Below are 22,154 nucleotides of genomic sequence, written 5' to 3'. Positions count from 1 at the left end.
TGACTAAGCTTTCGTGGATAGTTGTGAGTAGTTTGAACGAAAAATGTGTCACTTTGGAACATTAGTGTATCACATGCCCGTCAATATATGGTCCATAAATTTGAAACTATATATATATTTTAAAACAAGCACGTAGTTTAAATAGTAACACTTTCACGTTTATAAGTTATCTTGTCTGAAAGAGGAAGTTGACAGAAAAACTTTAAAAATAAACGTCTGGATGTGAATGATGCTGCTGAGTGAGAGTTTGCCAAATATTAAACAGTGCGATATTCAACAGCAGTGGGTTGATGTCTGATATTATTATGTTGATATGATGATATGTTAATACGATGTTTGATACGATGTTATGCAGAGATAACAGAAAAAGGGGAATGCAATACCACGGAGAGTGGGGAATTGCACGGAAGTTATTTCTGACCTCAATTTTCTATCAACGTATGAGGTGTTGCAGAGAAGATTTAATATTTTTTTTTATTCAGGTTAAATCAACGTATGAGGTGTTGCAGAGAAGATTTAATATATTTTTTATTCAGGTTAAATTGTTCACAGAGCATGTTCTGAACGTTTTTTTGTTGTTGTTGGGAAAAGGTTTACAGTAAGCATTGTATGTATTTACAAAATCAGTTTTAGACCGAAAGTTTAAGAATTATTGAAAGGTGCTTGCTCTAGTATATGGCCTCTAAACAACGTGAGCGTTTGCATCGATGCTCAATAAATGTTCCCACAAACTCTCACACCCGCACCTCCGATTAGCATGGTTGGCTTCGTACGGGGCGATGAAAATTCAACATGCAAACATACATACAAACATACACTCGGTGCATCCGCAACCAATAGTCCGGTCATCCCTTACAGGCATATCGCTTTAAGTTGTGTCGCGTAAACACGCCCAAAAGTGTGAAGTTATCAAGATGCTTAAAACACGCTCAGGGCAGCTCTCATCGGCGTGAGTCGACATGGTTGATCGATCCCGGAGGGACGATGAGCCGAGTTGACTTCTCAACTGGGGTATGAACGAATGAACTTTAACGTTGTGAGTCAAGTAGAACAGCCACTGTGAACAGAGCGACCGACACTACGACATTTAAAGTGACCTTAATCACTATCCCCCCTGTTAGGGCAGTGAAATGTAAACATTCAAAATAGCATGCCATCGTCAGGGGTGACAAACCTGTCAACTCCTTTTCAGTGCCTACCTTATTACAGACCAATTTAGACATTATTGGTCACCCTGTGCCCTTATACATCTCAACGTTCATCCTACAATGCTCCATCACAAGGGAGAAACACAAACATTTTTTGCTCGTATTGAAACTGCAAAATGCCGTATGGACCTGAAAACGCAATTGCCCTGTACAAGAATAGGGGGTAAACCGTATGGGTTGACAGCTATGGGGTGAGATATTTCGGTTTTTCCGAATTTTTCAGATTCGACGGCAAAGCTTCGTAATTTCATGTTTCTTTTAACACTGAGAGTGACCAATAATGGTTCACGAAGCCGTCTACATTTTTTTGCGTGAATTAAAACAATGCGCATCTACTTAAGGAAAATAAAGAGACGTCGCATGCATATTAAATCAATGTACAACACGACTTACCAGGCCAGTTGAGAGTCAGTCAGTCAGACCCGTCACCCTGGCGCTGCCTTAATATACGAGCGAGCCTCCCCTTTACGCAAATGCGATGTTGCAGGTTACCAAACACGTTATTCTCGTTTCTCTTGGTTACAATTGTTTATTTTCTCTCTCCCGGCAATTTATTTTACTTCAACCCAACGGGATGCGGTTGTGTGTTTGTCTGCCCTGATGGTTCGTCCGTGTTGTCTTGTCTCGTTTTAAAGTAAGTATAACAGAAGCGGCCTGTAACCTTTAACCCTTTATTGTTACCACAGCGTACGAAATACTGTGCAACTATATATGTTGTGCTCGCCTAGGATTACAACTGAGAAATACCTCTTTAAGAAGTTATTAATCATTACAGATTTTTAATCATTAACTCAAACAAATTTTGAATACGAAAAAAAACGTTTAAACATCAATTCTGAAAATGTAATCCTTTTAAAGAAGACTCAAATGTTACAGGCAATGTGTTGTATTGTTGTATATGCGTTCGCAAAAAAATACACTCCACAATTCAAATATTTTACTCGTGAACACACACACACACTGGTTTCTGTCGATGTAGATGCCTAGTCAAGATCGCACACCTGTCGACCCATACGGTTTACCCCGTATTCTTGTAATGGGAAATTGAGTTTTCAGGTCCATACGGCGTACAGCCGTTTCAATACGGGCATATTTTGTTTGTTTCTCCTTTGTCATGGGACTCTGTAGGATGAACGTTGAGATTTATAAAGACACCGGGTAACCAATAAGGCCTGAATTGGTATGTAATAAGGTAGGCACTGATCAGGGGTTGATAGGTATGAGATAGGCCTCTTTGGAGGAGGCATGTGAAGGACGCTGCTACTGGGCAGTTGGAGGCAGTCGCCCTCCAGCAACAACGGAGGGCAGAGGAGCGACGCTCACAACAACGAGCGGATCGCCAGGCGACTAAAATACAGCAAGTTGGCACAGTAGGGGGTACAGCTGGTGGTGCATCTACCGGTCATCTCAGTCAGCCAACCCATGGCACCTGGGTCTGTCCCGAGACCTCCTGTCAGCGAGCCTGCGACCACTTCACGTGGCCTCAAAGTGCACCTAGCCTGACACAGGCGCCGTGGTGACTTCACCTTGCATGGTTAATCATTAACGGCGCACATGTTTTTTCTAAGTACTATACATGAATCATTAAACGTGGCAAAAATAGTTTATTACAGCAGCTAAATTGTATCCTTATTGCCTTTTCCTGTTTACCAGATACCTTAAGATTAGTATAATTATCATTGTAAAGTGTTTTCGACTGCCTACTGGAAGATGCACAGTCTGTACATTAAAATGCACGTGTCGCCAATCCGCGTATTTATCGGTCTCCTCACGTTGTAATTCCAATAAAAGTGGGCTCGGTACAGGACCCATCGCAAAGATAAATAACGACAGATGTCCAACAATAATGATGCTACAGTAGCACCTCCGATTAGCACTGTTGGCTACGTACGGTGCGAAAGAAGTTCAACACACAGTGTACATAACATACTTAGCCAAGGAAGGTAACTCATCCCAGGGAAAATGACCACCGAGGAGATGGAGCGAATTAATCCTCTCCCGTGAAGGTGCTACCACAGTACTCGGGATCATTGACTGCTTTGGAACTGCATAACCGTAAACCCCTTATCAGTGCCCTACCTTATTACAGACGAATTCAGACCTTATTGGTCACCCGTGCCCTTATAAATCTCAACGTTCATCCTACAAAGTCCCATCGCAAGGGAGAATCACAAACAAATAGACATTGTTTTTGTTGTTGCCCATGCTGAAACGGCTGTACGCCGTATGGACCTGAAAACTCAATTTCCCTGTACAAGAATACGGGTAATCCGTATGGGTTGAAAGTATGGGACTGTTGGCTGCAGTGCCATGAGGGACACGCCACGTGTTGGATAATTAATTACATCGCAGGGATCGTGAGAGACGGTGGTGGATTGAGGAATGGCCTTCATTCAGAAGCGGATGGGACCATAACTGCTGATGATGAATTTGAAATGTTATGAAATATATATTTTAATCGTATTATTTGAAGAAAAAAAACCCCGTTTATTTAGCATGATTACCCGTCTGAATGCTGTATGTACACACACACACATTCACACCCGTGAACTGGACCTGAGGCTCTACCTTCAAGATCTTGACACCGCTGGTACCAGTCATCGGCAAGTCCACTCAGCTCCATGTCCTCCTGTACCACATCACTCCATCTCTTCTCTAGCTCGTGCCGCGCCCGTTCAGCCCTCTCTATCCAGCCGAACAACAGCTGTTTAGGCATGCGGTGGCTGGGCATGCGGGCTACATGACCCAGCCAACGCAGCCTTGCCTGCCGGAGGAGCTCACCGATGGGACTTTGTCCAGATCTTTCAAGGATTTGTGAGCTCCTCACACAATCCAGCCTGGTTAAACACAGGATGGATCGTAAGCAAGCCAGCCTAAATGTTTCTAACCGGCGAATATGTTCCATTAGGGGTGTCCACGTTTTGCAAGTGTAGAGAAGGGAGGGCATGATTGTGCTCGAGAAGACCTGAAGCTTCGTGTGGAGCGACAAACCAGGTAGCTTCCACACAGCATTGCACAACTGATGAAAAGATAATGCCACTCGACTGATTCGGAGTGAGACCTCTGCTGTCAAACCGGAGCCGGTCATGAGCATACTGGCCACGTATGGGAAACTCTCCACTCTCTCCACAATTGCTCATCACCCATTGGGAGTTGTGGGGGTGGAATGTCCGATGGTACAAAATACCCAGGCAGGTGCTTAGTTTTGGTAGGGCTGATGGTAAGGCCCCACCTCTTAGTGGCACGCTCCAGGTTCAGCAGCAGCGCCTCCAACTACTCCTCTGAGTGAACAGAAATTACCAGATCATCGGCATACATAACATGGTTGAGCAATAGATAGCCATCCCTTGACCGCACCCTGGCATCGATCAGCCTCTCATTTTATCTGTACCAGATGGACATTCCTCCAATACAGCTATTGAAGGCTTCACGAACTACGTGGTCGAAATAGATGTTAAAAAATGTGGGAGTCAGAGGACATCCCTGTCTCACCCCAAGGTGAACAGGGAATGGCTCGGACTCCAAAGCCACGTAGTTTTACCCGGGCCCGCTCACCATCATGAAGGTCCTAAATGATTATTAGCATAGAGTCAGGTACTCTTAAAGCATGAAGAACATCCCAGAGCCCAGGCATATTGATGGTATCATAGGCCTTGACCAAGTTAATAAATCAGAGATGTAGGTCTTGTTGGAATTCCCGACACCTCTGCTGTAGCAGACGGACAGAAAATATGGCATCTGTGCAGGACCGCCCTTTTCTGAAACCACATTGGGGCTCTGTAAGCCTCTCCTCAGCGTGCCTAGCAAGGCAATGTTGAATATTCCTTGCCAGGACCTTTCCCGGCACACTGAGGAGTGAGATGCCCTTGTAGTTGTTACAGTCTGTGCGGTCCCCCTTCTTAAAGAGGGCGGCCACCAGGGCCTCCTTCTAATCCTGCAGAACCCATCCAGTGGTCCAAAATGTTGTTATGATGACATGTAGGGCAGTCTGTGTACAAACGCCACCCTCCCTCAGCATTTTGCTTGGGAGATCATCTCTGCCCGGTGCCTTTCCTGGTCTCAGACTCTGGATCGCCATAGTGACTTCTTCCTCCAATATTTGAGGCACCGCAGCCTCAGCAGGGTCATCCCCACTTCTCCCCTTGATATTTTCCAGGCTGAGGGATTTCGCCTCCCCCAGGACCTCACAGAAATGCTCAGCAAATCTGCCAACCTGTTCCTGGGGGTCAGAGAATGGATCACTGTTCTTTCCCCTCATGATGGTACTTTTTTGATGAAATTAAAGAGGGATTTGTGATCGCGGGCCACTGAGGCAGATTCCATCTCCTCAGCAACTCGCGACTACAACCCATCCTTGCAGTACCTCACGGCTTACCGAACCTCCGAGCGAAGCCTGCGGTAAGCCTTATTCACTGAAATGGGATGCTGTAGACGATGAGAGTGGGCCTGTCGCTTTTTCTCAGCCAGCCTGAACACCTCCTCTGTAAGCCAGGGTTTCTGGGGAGGTCTGTACCGTGTACCCACTGCAGCCGTTGCAGGTGCATGAGCCACAGTCCTAAACCTCGCCCATTTCCCCTCGACATCAGGAGGATTGGGGGACGATGCCAACCCCAGCCGCAAGTGATGATGAAGTTCTCGCTTGCAACTTTCATCAGCTAGCTGAGACCAGGCCACTATGGGTTTGAATGGGATCTTGGGTGTACACCTGTAAAGGTATAATTGGGCGAAGACACGCCATTCCCATGCAGTTAGCCGGTAGTAACGGCCACATGCCAACAGGGGGCATAAGAGGTGCTGAGCCCCAGTGCTAAGAGACTATGGCCAATGAGGGCTCAACGGTTACCCTATGGAACGATATGTTTAAAGGGACATACCACAGACCCCAGGAGGGGGGCTGGGGGATGACGTCACCCACAGATCTTTCTGGAAGGTTCGGGAAGGAAAGTGTGGCCGGGGCAGGGCGAGCCACGGCCCTGCATTAAAGCCGGACCCCTGAACGGTCCCGGGAGTCGTTGTTCACCCGAAGATTTGAAGAGCCTTCAGAAGAGAAGAGCCCAATGGGCAGAGCCGTACCCCTGGCGAGGGTCGGCTCGAGCTAACCAGTGAAGATAGAAGAGAAGAGCCCAAGGGCAAAGCCATACTCCTGGCTAGGGTTGGCTCTAGCTATACCAGTGAAGACCCAAGCTTCACCCAAGACAGAGTTAGGTTAGCCAGTGAGAGGCGTATTAGTCTGGAGGGGCAACCTCCATGTGTATCGAGTGTGAGGGGCCGTTACCCCTCTGTGTTAAGTGTTAATTGTTAAATAAATTCCGTGTTGCCTCAGAAACTCTCTCCTAGTCATTCAACCCACTACACACCCACCACCGGAGTGGAAGAATGGCAGGCGCATCTTACAGATGACAAGTCGATGGTCAGTGGGCAGATTAGCACCACGGTAGGTCCTGCTGTCAAGGATTTGGGCCCGCATCCGCTATTCCATCACTATGTAGTCCAGCAGATGTTCTTGCTTGGACCCGGCATGCATCCATGATGTTGTGTGGATACGCTGATGCCGGAACAGCGTGTCGGTAATTACAAGTCCACGGGCTGCATAAAAATCTAGCAGCCTCCTACCATTGTTATTGAGCTGATCTGGCCCATGCCTTCCAATCACTCCAGACCAGGTGCCAGCATCATGACTAACTCGGGCATTAAAATCACCCAACAGGATTACTATCCTGAGGGGCCACTTTAGCTAGCACCTGTGGCAGGAGGTCATAGAAGGCATCTGACTCATTGGCCTTGTCTGCATCCCTCCACAGATGTTCATCTTTGGTGGGGGCATAAGTAACTCTACCACCACTCCTTGCCTTTGGTTGATGGGAAGGCGAGCCCAAAGTAGCCTGGGACTTACAGCTTCCCACACCTCACCGCCACGCTCCCACGCCCCCTTCATTCTTTTGTTCAGAAGAAGAGACACTCCCTGTTGTTTGGCAGTCTCCTGTCCTGAGCAGAGGACTGTCCACCCCTCATGGTGGCAGGAGGGACAGCCGGCCCACCGGACCTCCTGGATACCACAGAGATCCAGGCGATACCGGTCCAGCTCCCAACAGAGGAGTGGCAGCCCCTCCTCCACAGTGAGCATTCGAACATTCTACATGGCCACCCGCCAAATGGGGTTTGGCCAGGAGATGTCATGAACGCCTGTCCCCCTGGGTTCTCCGGCACAAGCTTAAATTAGATTTGTATTCCCTAGTATTGTGGTCATTTATTTGAAGGTGGAAGGGTAACCAGCCCCTCGCACTTGTCCAGAGCCCCCATACATACCTTCACTCACCGTAGAAAAAGTTGCTTGAGATCCTCGATGAAAAACGCTATCTAAATGGAATCATTATTATTGTTGAAAAATAGGCAATACGCCCAGTGGCGTTCAAAGACGGTGCCACGTGGTTGGCCAGATGCTGCGTGCGTGCCGTTACAGATGACTGGAGAACACAATGTATGTTGAAATACAGGGTGCGTCATATATGTCACAGATGACTGGCGTTTAACCAAAAAGCATTCAGAAATTATTAAAAATACTCTCACCTCTGGATTGCAAGTCCAATTTCCTCACCGTTCCACTGCTTAACATATCTAAGTATCAGATCTTAACAATCACCTCCATTCCTGTTGTGTTTCCGGTGCAGCTGCACGTTTCACTCCCACACGTCTCTATTCACTCTTAACAGCTTCTCGCGAACAATACTGCATCTGTTTGTGTATGGGGTGGAGCGGATAAATAAGGCTTTGTATCGTGTATTGTTAACGCTCGGTGAGTTGTGTACCTTTGCCATGTATCACGGACTGCCATAGGCTGTGAGTGGCTTTGCTTGTCTTCTCCCCCCTCAAACCCTGATTCCCAGCTTGCATTCAAGTACAGCCGACACAGTAACATTTGCCTAAGGCACACTAGGCGAGAGCGTGCAAAGGGATGTTTTTTTTTTACGTATTATTTTTAAAAAGTTCTCAACAGGTAAGCTCTGCATTTCCACATTATCCGTAACATGTTTTTGTTGACATGAATTACTTTAAAAAATGTGAGATTGCCAGGTCAAGACTCCATAACAAAGGTTTTTTCACGTAAATGTGTCGTTAAACCCGCCATCACCCGACACAGCCAATTAGTAAGGTTTGTCATGTCAACAAAACATGCCATTGGATTACTAGTACAACACAAAAGTGTGTTTGAGAGTAAACCCACAACATTTACAATTCGAGTACGATGTTGCGCCAGTAATTACAACCAACCTTATAATTCAAATCTTACTCATTAGCTGTGGTGGGTTGGTGGCGGGTTTAACGACACATTTATATTTTATGCGCCCTAACCCAAAAAAAACCTCTCTTATGGATAATATTGTTCACGAAAGCCTACTGCTTCGCGTTGAACTGAATGCCAAGACTATTTTTCAGAGAGCAGTGGGGATGGTGCAGCAACATCAGCCCTGACTCTGAAACTCACGTAAACTGTCTGTGAAACATAAGTGCCTGCACGATAACCCTGAACCATACAATGGTGAAACATACCAAATTTACTACATTATTGATTATAATAAACACAATTGTTAAACGATGTAAGTGTTTTCAAGTAGTATTTTACTTCAACAAGGCAGTTCAATAATAAAAAAAAACCTGCCCATATTTTGATGAGAGTAACACCATTTTTTTGTAGATGCAGGTAGTAAGTTCTGGGCCGTCTCATATAATTTTGGAAATGTATTTTTGGGAAAAACCCCAGATATGTTACCTTTGGCTGAACTGCCACAGTGGTAACACACCCCTGTGGCGTCACTGCAACATGACTTGGCAGGGCTCGTGACACCGCTCTCTGTGTCACACCACTCGTGATAGGGGCCGTCTGTACCGAGCCAACAGAGGTCGGTGCACACCGAGAGAAACTCACAATCGTGGCACTTGGTCAAAAATCAGACCACGGTCGCGAGATTGTAACTACCTCGCCTGGTACACAGGAGGTTGTGGGTTCGATCCCGACCATGACGCCTGTATATTTGGAGTTTACATGTTTCTCTCCCCGTGATCGTGAGGATTTTTATCCGGGTCCTCCGGTTTTTTGCTCCACATTTAGAAACACCCATTTAGAGTATTTGGCTGCTACTATACAGTTCCACGTGATAAGCCACTTCATTGAGCTATCATTTGTGGCCATGTCGCTTCTGAAAAATAGCTACATAGCTCAGTGGGCCTTACCTGGTAAAATAATAGTAGTTTAGTTCATAGATTTGACAGTATTTTTCATATATAGGAGGAGATTAAATTGTATGTCCTCGCATCACCTCTCGTCTCACTCCTATTCCCTTCTCACATGCTATCTGCTCCAGGATTCAAGGAGTCGGCCTCCTCTGAATGGCAGGGTTACTACTTCTCTGCTACTGCTGCAACCATGGTATGGAAATCCCTCTACCACCCATTTGCACAGCCGACATCCTACCCCTGTTCAAGTCCACGTTTGAGAGCCACTGTGGGAATGGAGCAATTGACTTCGCACAAACTGGCTCGGTGGTGAGCTCTTTAATAACCTACCTCGCTCGATTACTTTAAATCTGAATCTTAACGAGCCGTACACTAGATTGAAAACGAATTACTCGAAATTAAAAACTCAATCATTTGAAACTGCTTTTTCTGTTTAGTTGTCCTTCCCCCATACCTCCAATGAGAACGTTTGGCTACGTACGGTGCGAAAGAAGTTCAACATACATACAAAACACGGTGCAGAAAAAACTTCAATCTCGATTAAAAGATCAATGGGCAAGCTATTGTTTTACCATTTATTTGAGTTGGTGCAAAGCATTTGTAGTTTTGTCTAACGAAGTATGTTATCAATTGTTTTGATTTTCAAACGTTTTACTTTTGCCCTCGGAGATACTATCTCGATGGTCCATCACATGGCTAAATAAAGATGCAGTCATTACGGCAACTCAATGTAGGGAATTCCGCTATAATGTAACCTATACATTAGGGAACGAATTCAATCAATGCAGGCTACTTAAATTTGTATGCGTTGAATTTTAAATCTCCAATTGCGGAAAAAAATTGGGGGAAAAAAATGCAACTATGTCGTTTGTCCAGCATGCATTATCATTCTTCTCCTGGTGGTTCGCACGGCGCGCTTTTAAACTAAACACTTAGTTTTTTTTATCCGACCGGGTCTTTCTTTCTTTGTGTGTGGATGATGTGGATGCAGAGCATTCAGGTGGCGTGGCCTGTGTAATTGGTGGCATGGGTCATGTCTTTGTTGTTGCTCTGGAAATCGACAACGATCGATGTTGGGTCGCCGCATTGGTCGTGATTTCTCACTCGACAGAAGTGGGCCACGTGAAGGCTGCCACCTTCCACTCCATTTTTTTTTTTTACCATGTAAGGCCCTCTGAGCTATATAGCTATTTTTTAGAACACGACCTGGCCACGATTGAATGAAGTGGCTTATCACATGGAAATGTATCACAACCAAATACTCTAAACGCATGTTGATTCTAAATGTGGAGGGTAAAACCGGAGGAGATGGGGAAAATTTCATGCAACCTCGGGGAGAACAGACAAACTTCTAATATACAGCAGGCGTCAGGTTCAGGATCGAACCCACAAACTCCTGTATACCAAATGAGGTAGTTAACATCTCGCCACCACGGCGCATCTTATACTGTGCTGGTTTCCACCGCATTTTGGCACAACACCACCCCACGTGGTGATCTCCACAGCGTCTGGTAAGGTACAGTATTTATTATTTAGTGACTGATTCTTCAGTGTATTAATATTTTATCAGAATATTGTGGTTTTTACATTAATATGTGCTTGAAAAAGGCTTTGCTGCATTGTTAAGTTAGATTTTATTACGTCTTGGGGCTGAAAAATCTTCCGTAGGAATGCATCTCTGATAATATAATGGAAGCTAATGGGAAAACACGGTTCGATATACAGAATTTAACTTTCCGGATATTTTTTCAGGAACGTATCTGTCGCGCGTGTTCAGGGATGCTTGTTCCCATGTGTGGCGAATACTGATGAAGTGATCCCATGGAGATACATAACTTCTTCGGTGTGGAAGTTACACTGAATTCAGATCGGAAGGGATGAGCACCTCAACATTCTTACATGAGCATGGGAATCCTTGTTTATTATTGTTTATAAACCACCCCTTGTCTGTGGGTTGCATTTACGGTGGCTTTTAGGAAGGGAGTAAGTGCCTCCAAATGGGAAAACCCCGGAATGCAGATAGTCAATCTTAAACAACACCAACGAACCTCTAGTTGTAGGGTGACTCCCAAACGTGTTTTATGTCTCCAGGTCGGTAATGGCGAAATGTTATTGCCCTCCCTCGCCTGGTTAAGCATGCAGGAGGTCGTGGGTTCGATCCTGACTCTGACGGTGCCTGTATCTTTGGAGTTCGTGTGTTCTCCTCCCGTGGTTATCCACGTGGATTTTTCTTCAGGATCCATTGGTTTTGGCCCCCTCTCCACATTTAGAAAGTTGCTTTTTTCTGATTTGACAGCTACTATAAATTCTAACATGTGATTTAAAAAAAAAATCCACTTTTATGAGCTCTCATTGTGTGGCCAGGGTCACACCTGGAAAAGAGCTACACAGCTCAGATGAACAATAGTTTTTTCTGAGTTTACTAATGTCATGCCCACACCTGGGAGATGCCCCAAAGATTGTTTTGTCACTGTTAATTCCCCTGGCTTAGCTGCGTATTCTGTTTCATCCCCAGCTAACATCAGTGAGCGACAGTCCTTTGCAGCAGCAGCCCAGTAAATGGGCACAGTGCGGATAATGGCAAAACCATCCACGGACAAAGCCCAGTAAAGCCGAGGACGAAGAGAGCAGTGCAAGGCATTACTCGGGATCTGTCACACGTCCGATTAACACGGTTGGCCACATACGGTGCGAACAAATAAGTTCAACGCACATACATCTGTCCGTGTATTACTGGGGAGAAACCAATGACAAGTCTTTTTACCAATAACCTGGGGAAACAACAGGATAGTTTTACGGTGTATGGATGGAGGCTACAAATGCCATAAAATATGTCAAAGCGTCTGACTGCTCAAATGAGTATCGGGTGGTAGCCTTTGCTATTATTGGCCTGATCCAGTTGTAGAAATTCCACATTCCTGCGTTGTGGCCCAAGGGTGAAACTAAGAATGACACGCAAGTTTGTAAAATGAAAATACACACAAATAAAGGGAGCCAAGCTCGTGTGCAACCATACTCGAACATTAACAAACATTTATAGATGCTTGTAACGTTAGAATAACTAAAGTAGCAATTTTAAAATTTTAATTATACGAGTATTTTTTTTATTAGGCCAGAATTTCCATTAATTGGTGGAGTCGTTAAGTTCTAGTCTTATACCAAGTCAACTTAGTCTCATCATCATCACCATCCCGTCATCTCTGCAGACATCCTTAAATTGCGCACCTCTCAATGAGGCTGCACCACTTGGAAGGAAGTCAACGGCTGATGCTTTGTGTTACGTTGTACGTCTGCCTTCACCATAGAAATATGGATTTTCCACCACTGGCTCAAGCCCAACAATGGAGATTGCCTCAACAAAACCTCAATTGCCAGTGGGCGCACTGCTGTTTGTATTGCATTGGAACACTATTTTAATGTATGTGAAAGCAAATATTGTAATTATTTTGGCAGATATCCAAAATAAAATAATCATTATCATTCGCATATGAAATACTACTGGGTGCAGAAGAATAAGTTGTCATTGAAACAATCTGGACATTTATTAATCCAGATTACACATGCAGTTTCGAATAGTTTATGATCCTGACAACATCTTCATTGTCTCACGATTGTATGCATAGATATTATTACAGAACAGCAAAACCTCTGTTATCAGCACTTTACCATCCGGAATGCTCTATTAACCGGCATCTCTCATAGATGGCAATACGTATATTCTTTCATGTATCTGCTAAAAATGCAACAGCTATCTGGCATCTTGACGTGCGCTTCTCATAGATCCGTCGTTGTTTACGGGAGCTTCGGGACACTGCCGAGTAGTGGTGCTTGCGGCAGTCTGTACTGTACATGCTGGACTATACTACTGTATATTGTACTCTAAACGGCCCCCATTAATACCTGTAAACCCATAGGGTTTACCCTGTATTCTTGTACAGGGAAATTGAGTTTTCAGGCCTATACGGTGTACAGCCGCTTCAGTACGGGAGACAAAAAAACCAATGTCTATTTGTTTGTGTTTCTCCCTTGTGATGGGACTTTGTAGGATGAACATTGAGATTTTTAAGGGCACGGGGTGACCAATAAGGTCTGAATTGGTCTGTAATAAGGTAGAGGGCACTGATAAGGGATTGAGAGGTATGTCCACTGCTTCTCTGCAATCAACTTGTAATGCTCTACAACTGAATTGTGAGTACCTCTGTAAAAGAGTTTCATATTTCTCACATCATCGTTAAAACGCTAGCATAGGTTCTTTATTGAAAATGTTAGCGTACTGTCCTTGGAAAATTCGTTTAACCGTAAGTATAACTCTCAGATAACGGGCATAGTTGATTAACCGGCCTCCTCGATTCCCCACGAATCTAACAGAGCTTTCGCTGCAGCGGTGTTGTCGTCGTTGCTTAAGCCATGAATGGGGGCCCTTTTCTAATATTCCTCCAGGCGTGTCACGGTTCATCACCCACACCCAAGTCTCCTGTGGCTAGGCAGAGCCCCGCACCATCACCATCGTGTGCGATGATCAGTGAGGAGCTCCAGGTCGGGCGTGGGTGTGTCCCCTCGGGCACGCACGCACAGTCGCTCGCTCGCTAGCTCAGGTTTGCTCCGGATCTGATTTCGACACTCAGCCGCAGGGCAAGGCGTTGACGTCCGGACGTCTGGTTTGCAGGATGAACTAAGGGACCTGAATGATGGGCCAGCGTCGTATGAAGTCGTCTGTGCTAGGGAGACCAGTGCGGGATGCCACATTGACGTTTGTGACTAAGTCAAAACTATATTGCTCCTATATATTCAATATACCACGTATATATAAAATGTAAATTCCACCACATTCATGTACGTTTTTGGTCTGATTTGTCATGAATTATTTCCTCACGCTGGTAAAAAATAAAATATTGCTTATCTTTAGTTAAATCGTAAGTATTTCTTATTTTTTAACATAGGTAAAATCCCTCTTATCCGTCTTGATGTGGTGGACCAACATTGCGGATCCTATCATCCGTGGGTTTATCTGCAAATTTACTTAACGTTTCCACGCCAAAAATAAGGAATAATTTGTGGATTATTGGAATATTTAGTCACGTGACTCCATTTATCCACAAAAATGATAATATTTGGAGCTATAATGCAGGGCTAAGGACTGGCCCATGCCCATAGACAACCCACGGGTAAATGTCAGCACAGTAGACTGTCGATTATCCACGCGAATGATGGGGAGGACGGCTGTGGATATTTCAAAACCGCCGATAATCCAAAAAATATAACCATTTTCCGTGGTTCTCTACTTTCCTGCTCCCATGCAGTAGAGTCAGAGGGTTCACCCACTAAGTGGATAGCAGACACGCCAATCGAAATCAAACTCTACCCACTGTTGTAAAGATATGCAACTACTGTACTGTAGAGGCAAACACATTGATTTAGGATGAACCAGAGCAGCATATTTGTTCGGTTTAAGCACGTGACTTGTAATAAACATTTACAATAATAACAATGTATAACTGTTTTTAGATTATTCATTTGGGCTTTAGGAAAAATCCATGAGTTATTAATTTATGTAAAAATTTCAGGTGCGCGAATCATCCGAAAATCGTATTAACCGCACAACGGATAATCGAGAGTTTACTGTAGTTTACTTGGGGGGGGACGGGGACACTCCACATGTTCGCAGAAAAAATGTGCAGATATGGAAGTCCTGAGAATGCAGCTGGGGACTGTGGATCACAGCATTGTGTTTGAAATGCGTGTGCAAAATGTGCGTCTCTGTCCCTCTCCATCTCTTCCTTTCGCCTACGTGAAAAAGACAAGTAGAGACAGAGACACGTGGAGTAACGTGGACACAGAGTTGCACGGAAAAAGGTGAGACAGGATCAGAGTAATTTATATAGGCTGGAGGAGGAATCCGGTGAGCTATGAATTTATTTTTCACAGATGTCTAGTATTGGCGGGTCAGCGAGTTACAACAGCAAACAACAACAAAAAATGCTTTGAGTGCAAGGTAGAAAAAATGGTAAGAAAGTCACCGAATATAAATACATATTAAATGATGTCTGATTTATCAAGATTTGTCAAAGCAGCAAAAACAACAAGCAGTACCAGACTACACCATAATAACAACACACAGTAGTAGTCCTCGATAAAATGGCACGTTAACATTGCACTATTGATACTACAAGAGTAATCATCAAAGTTACAAATCGCATTGGCAAATGTGACTGCTGTATCGAGCACCGATCTTCTGCTTCTGCGATAAAGAGACAGAGACGTGGAGACACACAGAGACAGAAACATAGCGACTGGAATGTATTGGCCAACGGTGTTGAAGGAATGCTGGCTGCGGTGTAATTTATTTCACAACGTATTGAAATGCCTAGAGTACAAACGTAGTTTGTTGTTTTAGTTTTTATTTATTTTCACTTAGATTATTGGTCCTTTGGGACAAGAGCCAACACATTTTTTTGTACTTACACGCGATTTTGTATTTGCAAGTGGAAAATGTCAGGTGAAAATGTTATGGTTATACATCCAAAATGAAAATAAAAATTATATACGTCTTTTCTGTGCACAAATCGCAGAAGGTAAATACTACAAAGCGCACTACCGTTGAGAGTAACACATACACACTTTTCACAGAAAAGTCAGCGATCATGTTGGGAGACTAAACCAGGTTACCTTCTCAATGAGCCATGAAGTAAAACTAAACTTTTTATTTTATTTTACCAGGTACGGCCCACCAAGCTATTGGCTCTTTTTCAGAAGCGACTTGGCTATCGTAAATGATAGCTCAACGAAGTGGTGGCTTATCATGTGGCCCTCCAGTGTTTCCCTCCACGTTCAAATATCCCGCCTCGTCTCCCCACACCGAGTTCGACCGCCAACCAACTCGCGCGGACGGCTTCGTACACTGTGCGAAAGAAGTTCAACGTACGTACGTACCACAGTCACAGCTCATGGCACTGCCCCCTGCTCCTTCCCTTCCACGGCACTACTATGGAATTGCCTCCCGTCGTCTCTTCCCCCAACCTCCAATAATAATAATGATGACCTGGCTCAATTAAAGAAGCGTGTTACACTCGTACCTATAACAACTTTGATAGTGCTGTTTGTTGCTAGCCGCTTGGTGTTTTGGGGCATTTGGGCCTGTACTCAGCAACTGCGTTAAAACACAAACAATGTTTTATCATAGATGTATGAGGCAATATGGGCTGTCACCTCATCACAGAGGAAATACTCCAAGGCATTTATCAATTTAGATGTATGTTATCGAACTTTTTCAGAAGTGACCTGGCTATCACAAATGATAGCTCGAGGAAGTGGCTCATCATCACGTCGACCTTTATAGCAGGCAAACACTCTTAAACGCATGTTTCTAAATGTGTGTGTGGGGGGGGGGGGGGGGGACCGGAGGACCCGGAGAAAAAATCCACACAAACTTCGGGAAGAACACGCAAACTCCAAATATACACGCGTCAGGGTCGCTTGTATGCAAATCATAGGCAGTGAGTATTTGTAACCTGGCAATTCTCAAGTTACGTATTGGCCGTGGGGCATGGGAGGGACCGTGTGGTGCAGTCACGATGTTTCATGGTATGTAGCTCTGTCGTGCGCAGCTAATCCAACGCGATTACTGGGCAAGTATGTACTGCATCGATTGAACCACATTCCTATGCTCTTGACACTTCCAACCGTGCTAATGACGCGGAAGAGCGGGAACAAAATGAGGTGAAAACGCCGAGACGTAAAATGGGAATCACTTGCGGGAAGCACACACGCAGACATTGTTCAATACCCTCGAGTGCACAGACACGTTCACCACGTGCTTGGTTGGTTAGGATTTTTGGTGTGTATAAAATGCTGCTTGTTTAAATAAAGCCCTTGTGATAGTGTACTCGCCACTGGCCTCTCCGTGGGTCACTACGCAACGGGACAGGCACATTTCACCATTTTTTTAATGCTCACGATCTAGTCATGGTTTAGGTTAATCGATTATCTAGACTCTATAGTGGCAAAAATATATATATATTGTGGTGGTCTAAAACTATAAGTATGGGAATTAATTATTCTTTCGCGCATGGTTGGATTCCATGTAACGTGAGAGTAAGAATCATCTTAAAATTGCAGAATCGATTAATCGTCCCTCAGCTCCGTATTATTACAGTGTAACAATATTTTTTGTTCCTGAGTAGTAAGTGCTATTTCCTAATTGCTTATGGCTCAAAAGTACAGGAAATAGCTCTTATTCCCTACAAGCTTTGCTTTTGTGACCAGGACATTGATAATTAGAAATTTACCTATTTTCCAGAACTTTCCAGATATATTCAGTGCTGAGTAAACTTGGAGTAACTTCTACAACATTCTAGATCTTTCCAGTAATATAAATAGTAGTATAAATACAGGGGCCTTCATCCCACCAGTTCAGTTTAGTTCCAACTGCCTCAGTGGATACATATCTGCATTTTTCTGAGATGGCATCAGGAGGCTGCAAGCATCCGGCAGACGCGTTTTGCTATGTCTCCGGCCAATTTATCAAGACAAGAGCGAAAAATTACTCTGTGGAAGCATCTGCTAAAATGTGTGAGGCCTACAAGGCATATTTCGGCATGCCTGTCAGGGATCAAGACAAACCCTGGGCACCTCATTTCACCTGCGAGAAATGCAAAACACTCTGGAAGGTAAGATGGAGAATTGTTGCTCGGAATTTTACGTTATAAAATGTGTTACAATTTTTTAATTTGTAAAAGACTTTAATTTCAAAATGTTTTACAATTTTCAATGTATATCATATGTGAAGAAATGTTGCGAGAATCTCTTACACATTAGTCATGGGTGAAATCAATGTATTTTGTAGGATGGTACAGATGGGAAAAGAGCCATGAAGTTCGCTATCCCAATAATTTGGTGGGAACCCACTGACCACTCAAGCAACTGCTACTTCTGCATGGTGAACCCTTCCAAACGTCGGACTGGCAAGAATACACCTGCATTAACGTATCCGGACCTTCCTTCATCCATCGCCCCGGAACCACAGTGCCATGAGCTCCCCGTACCCACTCCTCTGGTGAGAGAGCAGCTGTCTTTAGAAGAGAGCAGCAAGTCAGAGAGCGAGGAAGACGTTGTAGATCCAGATGACAATTTCAGAGGTGGAGCTGAGGAGAAAACTCCATACTACCCCAACCAAAAAGACGTCAACGACTTGATCAGAGATCTTGGTCTCACCAAGTCCAATGCCGAGCTTTTGATGTCTAGGCTCCAGCAGTGGAACTTGTTGGATGAAAGTGTGCAAGTCGCAGATCAGAGGAAGAGTCACCAACCTTTTTGCAGCTTCTTCAACCGTCAAGATGGGCTCTGCTTCTGCCACAATGTGACCAGTCTGTTCGAGGCAATCGGAATAGCCTGTAACCAGAATAAGTGGCGCCTCTTCATTGACAGCTTATCCAGGAGACTCAAAGCCGTGCTGCTGCATAATGGTAACAAGTACCTGTCTCTTCCCCTGGCTCACTCAGTTAACCTCACAGAGGATTACAACAGCATCAATACCTTTCTAGATGCCTTGAAGTATGATGAGTACGGCTGGGAGCTCACTAGTAAGGAGAAAGTGTCTTGGAACAGCTTTGTCGCAGTGGTTCGTGGCTTCCTGGGCAATCACAAGGTCGAAAACTATGTGGAGCTGGTTGAGACTCTGGTGAAGAACTACGGCACAATGGGCTGTCGGATGTCCCTCAAAGTCCATATGCTTGATGGTCATCTTGATAAATTCAAGGAGAACATGGGAGCGTTCTCGGAGGAGCAAGGTGAGCGCTTCCACCATGATATACAGTACTGGACTTTGAACGCCGCTACCAAGGACAATAAAACGAGAACATGATGGGAAACTACATTTGGGGGCTGATTCGCGAAAGTAATTTACAGTATAATTGTCAATCTCGAAAAACTATAGTTATATTTGCATTACTTTAGTATAAATGCATGTTATTTTTGATTCATGTTTTTTTTTCTGACATGTCAACGAAAAGACACAAATTCGCCCGTTTTCTCATTGAAAATAGGTAATTTTTAAAATATCACTGTCCTGGTCACAAAAGCAAAGTTTGTGGGGAATAATAGTAATTTTCTATACTTTTTAGGCAAAAGCAAATATGAAATAACACTTACTACCCAGGAACAAAAATTGTCTTACATAGTGTTATTATTGAGTCTGTTTGTGAATATTTCATACCTGTAAACCCATACAGTTTACCCGTATTCTTGTACAGGGAAATTGAGTTTTCAGATCCATAGGGCATGCAGCCGTTTCAATACGGGCAACATTTTTTTCGTCTATTTTTGTATCTCCCTTGTGATGAGACTTTGTAGGATGAACGTTGATATTCATAATGTCACGGGGTGACCAACAAGGTCTGAATTAGTCTGTAATAAGGTAGGCACTGATAAGGGGTTGATGGGTGTGATATTCAGCGTTTGGGATGTTCATCACCGAGCCAGGTTGGTACACAGATGGTGGTTCAGTAACTCGCTTGCAATTACCGAAGGACATTGTCTATTGGCGCAATGTGTCATAGACAATGTGTCACCTTTAAAACGGCTTTTTGTGTTTACTTTGTTATCCTTTCACCTCCGATTAGTACGGTTGGATACGTACAGTCGCGCGAAAGAAGTTCAACATACATATGGATGTATGAACTAACAGAAGTGTAACACTTTTCCTAGATTTGAAGCTTTCGTGACTGCAAGGATCCATACTCTTTGGTTCTATTCGGTAAAGTCACGTAGGTAAAAAATTAAAACAACAAAAATCACGACGTTTCGGCCACAACACAAGCGGCCTTTCACTCCAACGCTGTCCGCTGGACAGGTTGGTCCCTTCACTTGATGAAGGCCGCTTGTGTTGTGGCCGAAACGTCGTGATTTTTGTTGTTTTAATTTTTTACCTACGTGACTTTACCGACTAGAACCAAAGAGTATGTAACACATTCGTCAATAACACCATGTGGCCTTAAAGGAAAAATATTAAATAGGCGAGACATGTCCACATTGGCCTTCATCATAGCACATGAACGGAGAGGCCAGAGAGATAGAACGGACGATAGGAGGTGGACACCGCACTCATGACCATGGGACCTGATAAGAATGACGTTTCAATAACAATTTTTCTGATGACCCGTTTTCAAATTGGCATGTGAATAGATATATAATAGTAGTAGGCTTTGGGGAACAGTCAAACCCTTCCTATAAAAATATAAAAACATTACTACTCGATAATGTGATTCATATTGAAAGGAAAATTATAAATGTTGCTGGCACACTGCATTGTGGGAGGATTTGTTCTTGTGAGGAACATGAGGCGCGATCCACTTAGCGAAGCGTTTATGGGGCCCAATCGCCAACCTCAATAAAAGGAAATTAACTGCGTTGCATTTCTGAGCCGCAGAAACGTGAGGAATAAAAGGTGAGGAACGATTTTTTTTGTGAAATAGGGATGAGGTTTGTTAAGCGCTCAATAATATAGCAATATAAAACTTAACAAAAACTAAGCTCTTATCTATTTTTATTTTACCAGGTAAGGTCCACTGAGCTATATTGCTCTTTTTCAGAAGCGACCTGGCCACAATTGATAGTCCAACGAAGTGGTTTATCACATGTACATTTATAGCGGCCAAATGCTCTAAAGGCATGTTGATTCTAAATGTGGAGGGAAAAACCGTAGAACTCGGAGAAAAATCCACGCGACCACGGGGAGAGAGACATGCAAACTCAAAATATACAGGCACCAGGGTCGGGATCGAACCCACGACCTCTGGAATACCAGGCGAGGGAGTTAACATTTCGCCACTGTGGCACCTGTCATATAAAGCTACAGTGTTATTGACGAATGTGTTGATTTTTTGTTGTTGTTGTGCTCATGCACCACTTCCAGCGCAGCATAACCAAACAAACAGTATCAACTCGGGTTATTCAACTTTATTTTCTGGCAGGCCACAGTAAGTCAATTTTAGTGTCAGGGAATCGTGAAGCCATAACGCTTGCACACCATCAGCCACAAACCATGCTGCCGGATGAAGGCCACCCCAAGGATGCCACAATCCTTCTTCCACCTGCACGCGAGCCTATCTCATCGCTTTAACTCAGGTGATTGATTCTCGGAAACATCCTCGCAATTGGTGGCATTGTTATTCACGACTGATGGCTACCATCCATTTTTATGACGTGTCCTATCACGGGTTATTTTATTTGCATGGTCGAGTCAGTCAGAATGCTTTACCGCAAAACACCTGACCTGTCATGTGATGAAATTGCCTTGGCTTGTAATTAACTCGTTCCTTGGATAATGTCATGAACTTGACATTTATCGAAGCATTTTTTCTGTCATGTTGTCTTCACCTGTTTGATACCTTTTGTCATTACCTGGACAAGGCAATGCAAGTGTTCTCAAGCAACCAAATCCTGGATTTTTATGTTTGCGCATAGTCACTTTGAGATGTTTTTTTGTTCATGTTTTTGTGTTTCTGTTTGTTGCGGTTGCACCCGATTCAAGAGCCGAATGGCTCACAGGGCTATGGTATACAAATAAATTAAACTGAAACTGAAAAGCCACTTACAATTCCAAATCAAACTTAAATTGCCTTTTTGCGAAAATTGGACTTGTGCAGAGTTAAACTCTGTCAGCAGGCCTCAGGACAGTGGTGTAAAGTCTACATTTACCATAAGCTGGTGTCAGTGTTT

General features: G+C 44.1%; 1 protein-coding gene across 3 annotated transcripts in view; it reads right to left on the bottom strand.

The window, feature by feature from the left end:
• Positions 1–1,921, bottom strand: part of LOC116953342 (cubilin-like) — a 584,401-nt gene extending 582,480 nt beyond the window's left edge. The window contains exon 1 of one of the 3 annotated variants that reach the window (XM_076074908.1): positions 1,602–1,921. The gene's annotated coding sequence lies outside the window, so the exon portion shown is untranslated. The remainder of the gene's footprint in view (positions 1–1,601) is intronic. The other 2 variants (XM_076074907.1, XM_076074905.1) reach the window with 2 other exon arrangements.
• Positions 1,922–22,154: the final 20,233 nt, after the last annotated feature.

The sequence above is a fragment of the Petromyzon marinus genome, chromosome 51 (assembly GCF_048934315.1).
Source record: "Petromyzon marinus isolate PM22_M1 ecotype Great Lakes invasive population chromosome 51, UKy_Petmar_22M1.pri1.0, whole genome shotgun sequence".
Lineage (NCBI taxonomy): Eukaryota > Metazoa > Chordata > Hyperoartia > Petromyzontiformes > Petromyzontidae > Petromyzon > Petromyzon marinus.
This window is presented reverse-complemented; position numbering and strand designations above follow the sequence as displayed.